Here is an 8,002-nt window from a genome sequence, read left to right on the forward strand (position 1 = left end):
TTGCTTTAGTCAATGGACAGATGTTGTTGATATTTGATCCTGTGATTTTAATTTTGAGAAACGCAAAAGGTTTGCCGGGTTATACTAGATTTCAAGGGATACGTGCCAAGTTTGGTGAAGAGATTGGACTTTGTCCTACCTGACATATCCAGCATTGATTGATAGGAAAGTGAGTCTCCTCTAGGAAAGTTAATCAGTACTTAACTACATAGCATCCATTTATAATGGTCCACCCTCCCTGTACTTACTGTAAAGCATCTTCCTGTTGGGACCCCAAAACAAACCCCTTTCCCTGAAGACTGGGGGTCATCCCAAGAAAGGAAGCATCTCCCTATACATATCAGGTACAGAGTCAGCTTGTTTCCTGGGTGCATACGTAGATCTATGAGCCACATCATACATGTGATCTACTGGTACAGGCTGATGTCTGGGGCATGCAGTGTTAAAAAGACCTGAAAGTGTGCACCGATGTTTAAAATGTCTCATCAGTGATCCCAAATGGGGCTGTATTTGCCATGTGGGACTACGTCCTGTGGTGTATGAAGAGTGGATGGAGAAGTGCTCTTGGACGTGATGTTGCACTTCCAAGCCAATTCACATGTGGCTTCCAAGCTTTGATTTCTCAGTGATATCACATTGGATTACTACAAGAAAGGTATCGTTTTTACTACGGTTCATTAGTTTGGTAAAATCTTCATGACAGGTTTCCTAATATTGCTGCACATACCGTCCATAGGTTATTTGTTTTTAATTATCCAATGTATTATCTATGGCACACGGAGAGTTTGTGTGATATGGAATAAATGATTGGACATGTGTAGATCTGGATATTTTGTGGCTTGGAATTAAACACCAATAAAACATAAATGTTATCTTCTGTGAATGATTTTTCGTTGCAGTAAACTGACCCTCCATTATGTTATTGATCAGCCATATATCATGACACTGATTCCCTTATGTCATTATGTGGTTGCACCGCTATGGGGTATGAGCCATTATTATGAGGCTTAACTATCCAAACACATCTTCTATCAATATATAATCTCTATGAGGATCCAATGGCCTCGAGACCGATAAATTATACAATGTTTCCCACGAAAAGTGTATAATTTATTTTTATTATGTCTCCAGAGTACGCAGCATCTGACAGAATTATGTTACGAGCCTAATGTAGGGGAACATGCTCAACAACAATGAAGCCGAAGAGAATCCTGTCAGGCAAAGCTTATGAAAAGATTAGGGGAAGATTAGAGAGGGGAGAATCTGGTAAACAGGATATTACATGGAATTTGTCAACACGTGAAAGCTGATCCGCTCGTCGTATCTGTATCTATTTAATGCCCATTACAGTGCCAGGCGGAGCACCAGAAGAGGCTTCTTGTTTCTTAGGAATCCGGTCTACAGAAAAGTTTAGTATCTCTTGTTTCACTTTGGATCCATAAAATAGGGTTTCTTAGGATGATGTTTGCCTATGGGGAAAAAAGAAAAGTATAAACCAAATTGCATCCAACCAAAAAATGCTGCCAAGTCCATAGAGTGTAGTGCTGGCATGATGTGGGGATGCTTCTCTTGATGGAAGAGGGTAAGTTATTGCAGAAAAGTACCAAGGAAATTCAGCTGCAGTATGCAAGAAAACTGAGTTGAAGAGTTATTTTCCAGAAAGACGTAAAGTCAAATGTACACAGGAGTGCTCTAATTATAGTACAAACGAAGATAAGTAAACTTTGTAATACACTGCTCAAAAAAATAAAGGGAACACTTAAACAACAGAATATAAATCAAACTTCTGTGAAATCAAATTGTCCACTTAGGAAGCAACACTGAATGACAATCAATTTGACCACAGACCACATCTCAGTACCAATGCTTTCTGGCTGATGTTTTGGTCACTTTTGAATGTTGGTTGTGCTTTCACACTCGTGGTAGCATGAGACGGACTCTACAACCCACAGAAGTTGCTCAGGTAGTGCAGGTCATCCAGGATGGCACATCAATGCGAGCTATGGCAAGAAGGTTTGCTGTGTCTGTCAGCGTAGTGTCCAGAGGCTGGAGGCGCTACCAGGAGACAGGCCAGTACACCAGGAGATGTGGAGGGAGCCAAAGGAGGGCAACAACCCAGCAGCAGGACCGCTACCTCCGCCTTTGTGCAAGGAAGAACAGGAGGAGCACTGCCAGAGCCCTGCAAAATGACCTCCAGCAGGCCACAAATGTGCATGTGTCTGCACAAACGGTTAGAAACCGACTCCATGAGGGTGGTATGAGGACCCGACGTCCACAGATGGGGGTTGTGCTCAGCCCAACACCATGCAGGACGCTTTGCATTTGCCACAGAACACCAGGATTGGCAAAGTCGCCACTGATGAAAGCAGGTTCACACTGAACAGACGTGACAAGAGTCTGGAGATGCCGTGGAGAGCGATCTGCTGCCTGCAACATCCTTCAGCATGACCGGATTGGCAGTGGGTCAGTAATGGTGTGGGGTGGCATTTCTTTGGAGGGCCCCACAGCCCTCCATGTGCTCGCCAGAGGTAGCCTGACTGCCATTAGGTACCGAGATGAGATCCTCAGACCCCTTGTGAGACCATATGCTGGTGCGGTTGGCCCTGGGTTCCTCCTAATGCAGGACAATGCCAGACCTCATGTCGCTGGAGTGTGTCAGCAGTTCCTACAAGATGAAGGCATTGAAGCTATGGACTGTCCTGCCCGTTCCCCAGACCTGAATCCGATTGAGCACATCTGGGACATCATGTCTCGCTCCATCCACCAACGTCAAGTTGCACCACAGACTGTCCAGGAGTTGGCGGATGTTTTAGTCCAGGTCTGGGAGGAGATCCCACAGGAGACCATCTGCAACCTCATCAGTAGCATGCCCAGGCGTTGTAGGAAGGTCATACAGGCACGTGGAGGCCACACACAATACTGAGCCTCATTTTAACTTGTTTTAAGGACATTACATCAAAGTTGGATCAGCCTGTAGTGTGTTTTTCCACTTTAATTTTGGGGGTGACTCCAAATCCAGGCCTCCATTAGTTAATAAATTTGATTTCCATTGATGATTTTTGTGTGATTTTGTTGTCGCACATTCAACTTTGTACAGAACTAAGTATTCAATGAGAATATTTCATTCATTCAGATCTAGGATGTGTTGAGTGTTCCCTTTATTTTTTTGAGCAGTGTATATTTAATTAAAGAAAGTTGCCTCTTTCCCCTACTTGTCGGTCACTTCTTTCCCTGCTATGATCAATCACTCTCAAAAATTGCTCAAAACTGTCTACAAGAGATAGAAGTTGGCCGAATTGCCATTTCGGCTGATTTAATGTTTAGAGGTTCTTCCAATTGTCCTTGGATGGCAAATTCAAGTGGAAATATGGATTGGGCCAGCAATATTTTAAGATACAACATCCTAGGTTTGCAAATAATAGGACACTTCAGTATCATGTTTAAAGGAGATAGAGATCTATCCATGCAGACTAGTTTTGACAGCCCCTATCTATGTAAATTGTGCCTTGACAATGTATATCTGGAAACAGAGGTCTATGTCAAATATGTGAACATCTGACTGACAAGCATTCATGGCTTCTTCACTCTCACAGAGAGTCGTTGCAACCGAGAACCATAACACTAAGGCTACTCCATGACTTGACTGTGCAACATGAAAATCCCAGCGTTATTTTGCGACATTATAGGTTAATATTGGGAAAAAGTCTATGTAAGAATGACTGCGGTTCACTTGAAATATGTCTGCTATTTTTAAGTTTCTTTTTACGGACTGTAGTCTACTGTTCTAGCCAAATCGTGCCATAAAATAAACAATCTAGTTGACTACAATATAAAAGTTGTTGTGTAGACCTTGCCTTATTTTAGTGTAGGTTATAGAACGCTCTTTGAGCATAAAGGCTCAAATTCTTCCAAAAGTGGTCACGTCAGGCAGGATTTACAGTGCTCTATCTACTAAGATGGGGGTATCCTGGTTGGAGATACTCTGCCCGAGGACTATATAAAGTATTTTTCATTCCCTCTTCCTTGATCTTCTCTTTGTAGAATATCTTTTTGTCTAGAAGTGAACGTGGGAGATTTTAAAACAGATTCAAAGACAAGTTTTCTGAAGACAGGATACCACTGACAAGACCAAATAGTGTGGAGCTCGAGATCCATCATGAGAAGTTGTCCACTAATGTCAAGAGGTCAGACATAAGGGAACAAGCAGTCACCTGAAACAGGAGCTAATCAGATCACCTTTGAATAAAGACAGTTTTTCTTCTTTATCTTCGTCAAAAGTGTAATGTGACTCCTAAAATGAATTGCGTTTAGCTATCCAGCCTCTCGGCTTTGGGGCAATATAAACATCTGTAGTTAAAAAAAAAAATACAAATAACTTGACTCCTTCCCAATATTGAAGTGTTTTTACCAAAGTATCTGAAGTATTTGAGTAGACGTGTCGAAGATGTATCAGATAAAGCAGTGGTTTTGACTAAAACCTTTGTGTTTTTCTCCTGTAGAGTCCAGGGATGGTCACACATCCTACCATTTGTCAATCAGACTTACCATCAAGATATCTGGGGATTCAGCTCCCTGTGAATGTAGATGCATTACTTAATGGTCTGCTGCTCACGTAGGCTTTTTTTTTCAGACACCTATAAAAGGAAGAATATAGTGGATAGAACTGGGACAGTCCTGAAAAGAGATCAAAGGAAAACATGTGGCATGTGCAAGTCAATGGATTATTTTAATGGGATACTTTTCACACATTCTGTAGAGCTACAAGAAGCTGCATATTTTCCACAGTACAACAAACCGGGGACTATACTTAATCTAATATAAAGGCTATAACATAGGATTAACAGATCTGTCACTGTATCGTACCATACATAGGATTAACAGATCTGTCACTGTATCGTACTATGCAGTTTGCCAGAGAAAAAAAAAAATAAGGACCAGTGAAGTTGAGCCAGAATGGCCACAGTGTTCCCGGAGATGCATGTGGCTTGTGATTCATCTTTTGTCTGGATGCTGCCTCCTCAGCCCCATCTTGAGCAAGTGTCCAGGAGTAAGTGTCAGTCATAGATACCTCGCACAGTATGGTATCACAACTGTTAGCTTTTCTGCCCAGTTTGCCTTCTCCAGCCTCTGAATACATTGATCAGCACTGGGAGTGATGGCCACATTAAAGTGGTGTCTGCTGCCTGAATATAAGTTCCTTCGGGGAACAGAGCAGTACACGACCATGGAAGAGAAGTGTGTTGTATCATAGACGCGCTAGCGCTTGCACATTAAAACAGCTGTTTTTTTCTGGCAAATTTTTCATCTGCAGGCGCTGCCACATGATTGAAAGTAGAGATGAGCGGATCGATCCATGGAGGATTGTGTTTGAATTTCATAAAATCTTCGTTTTCACGTGAATTCAAACATTTTGAGATTCGATTTGCGGTTTGCAAAAAAAAGAAAAAAATCTTGCCTGGCCCCATTTACCGCACTGCTGAAACATCAGAGAGCGAGCTAATGTCTTTTTCTTGTGGGCCTCCCCATAATGCCCTGCAGCTATGACATCTAGAGAATCATGCCTTGTAACCTGGTGGTCATTATCTGGGCTGTCACAGACTGGCAGAGTTGTTTTTCATCTCCAGAGTCACTGGGTAAGTCACTCTCGCTTGTAGAGTGTAAGCTCTTATGGTCAGTGGGGTCCTCTCCTGTAGAGTGTAAGCTCTTATGGTCAGCAGGGCCCTCTCTTTCCTGTAGAGTGTAAGCTCTTATGGTCAGCAAGGCCCTCTCTTTCCTGTAGAGTGTAAGCTCTTATGGTCAGTGGGGTCCTCTCTCTTTCCTGTAGAGTGTAAGCTCTTATGGTCAGTGGGGTCCTCTCCTGTAGAGTGTAAGCTCTTATGGTCAGTGGAGTCCTCTCCTGTAGAGTGTAAGCTCTTATGGTCAGCAGGGCCCTCTCTCTCCTGTAGAGTGTAAGCTCTTGTGGTCAGCAGGGCTCTCTCCTGCAGAGCGTAAGCTGTTATAGCCAGCAGGGTCCTCTCACACTCTCGCCTATAGAGTGTAAGCTCTTATGGTCATGGGGGCCCTCTTGTTCTCTCCTGTAAAGTTTAAGCATTTATGGTCAGTGAGGTCCTCTCTCTGTATTTCCTGTAGAGTGTAAGCTCTTATGGTCAGCAGGGTCCTCTCTCCTGTAGAGTGTAAGCTCTTATGGTCTGCAGGGTCCTCTCTCCTGTAGAGTGTAAGCTCTTATGGTCAGTGGGGTCCTCTCTCCTCTAGAGTGTAAGCTCTTATGGTTAGCAGGGTTCTCTCTCCTCTAGAGTGTAAGCTCTTATGGTCAGCAGGGTCCTCTCTCCTGTAGAGTGTAAGCTCTTATGGTCAGCAGGGTCCTCTCTCCTGTAGAGTGTAAGCTCTTATGGTCAGCGGGGTCCTCTTGCTCTCTCCTGTAAAGTTTAAGCATTTATGGTCAGTGGGGTCCTCTCTCTGTATTTCCTGTAGAGTGTAAGCTCTTATTGTCAGCAGGGTTCTTTCTCTCCTGTAGAGTGTAAGCTCTTATGGTCAGCAGGGTCCTCTCTCCTGTAGAGTGTAAGCTCTTATGGTCAGCGGGGTCCTCTCTCTCCTGTAGCGTGTAAGCTCTTATGGTCAGCAGGGTCCTCGCTCTCCTGTAGAGTGTAAGCTCTTATGGTCAGCAGGGTCCTCTCTTCTGTAGAGTGTAAGCTCTTATGGTCAGTGGGGTCCTCTCTCTCCTGTAGAGTGTAAGATTTTATGGTCAGCAGGGTCCTCTCTCTCCTGTAGAGTGTAAGCTCTTATGGTCAGCGGGGTCCTCTCCTGTAGAGTGTAAGCTCTTATGGTCAGTGGGGTCCTCTCTCCTGTAGAGTGTAAGCTCTTATGGTCAGCGGGGTCCTCTCTCTCCTGTAGCGTGTAAGCTCTTATGGTCAGCAGGGTCCTCTCTCTCCTGTAGAGTGTAAGCTCTTATGGTCAGCAGGGTCCTCTCTCCTGTAGAGTGTAAGCTCTTATGGTCAGCGGGGTCCTCTCTCTCCTGTAGCGTGTAAGCTCTTATGGTCAGCAGGGTCCTCTCTCTCCTGTAGCGTGTAAGCTCTTATGGTCAGCAGGGTCCTCTCTCTCCTGTAGCGTGTAAGCTCTTATGGTCAGCGGGCTCCTCTCTTCTGTAGAGTGTAAGCTCTTATGGTCAGTGGGATCCTCTCTCTCTCTCCTGTAGAGTGTAAGCTCTTATGGTCAGCAGGGTCCTCTCTCTCCTGTAGAGTGTAAGCTCTTATGGTCAGCGGGTTCTTCTCCTGTAGAGTGTAAGCTCTTATGGTCAGTGGGGTCCTCTCAGTCTTTCCTGTAGAGTGTAAGCTCTTATGGTCAGTGGGGTCCTCTCAGTCTTTCCTGTAGAGTGTAAGCTCTTATGGTAAGCAGGGTCCTCTCTCTCCTGTAGAGTGTAAGCTCTTATGCTCATAATGTTCTATGGAGAGCTGTGACTGTCATTTCAGGAGAACTTGTAGCAGAATGTCTGTGTCTGCCTCTAGGTCCTCCTCCTCCATAGAGTTTTACAAGAACCAACTGTCATGTGAAAATCTGTCTTCACCAAATACAGACTTTACCCACGAATTAAGAGTGAATGATCAGTCCAGGGGGAGAAAGAGAATCAGATATATCTGGTAAGATATATTACAAAGTTACTTATTCCCATGTGTACTACTGATTTATGAAATAAAAATTAAAATGGCAGTCACTTGATGTGTGAGTAGTACAAAAACTCACAGAGCATGGTCATTTTGTACTCCAGAAAAAAAGCCTATCATGCATCGCTTCCATCAACTTCAAGAAATGGGGTTTCCATCGTTGAGCTGCTAAACACAAACGATGGGTAATGGCGTTCGCTGGAGAGGTGTAAAGCATTCTGCCGCCGGAGCAATGAAAACACATTTTCCTAGCTTTCAGGCACGGCTGTGGAGTCGTGGAATCGGTGTCCATTTTGGTGGAGTCGGTATAAAATGGACCGACTCCAACTCCTAAAATATATAGT

The sequence above is a fragment of the Phyllobates terribilis genome, unplaced genomic scaffold, assembly GCF_046119375.1.
Source record: "Phyllobates terribilis strain yellow unplaced genomic scaffold, ASM4611937v1 Scaffold_5__5_contigs__length_657084704, whole genome shotgun sequence".
In the NCBI taxonomy this organism is placed as follows: Eukaryota; Metazoa; Chordata; class Amphibia; order Anura; family Dendrobatidae; genus Phyllobates; species Phyllobates terribilis.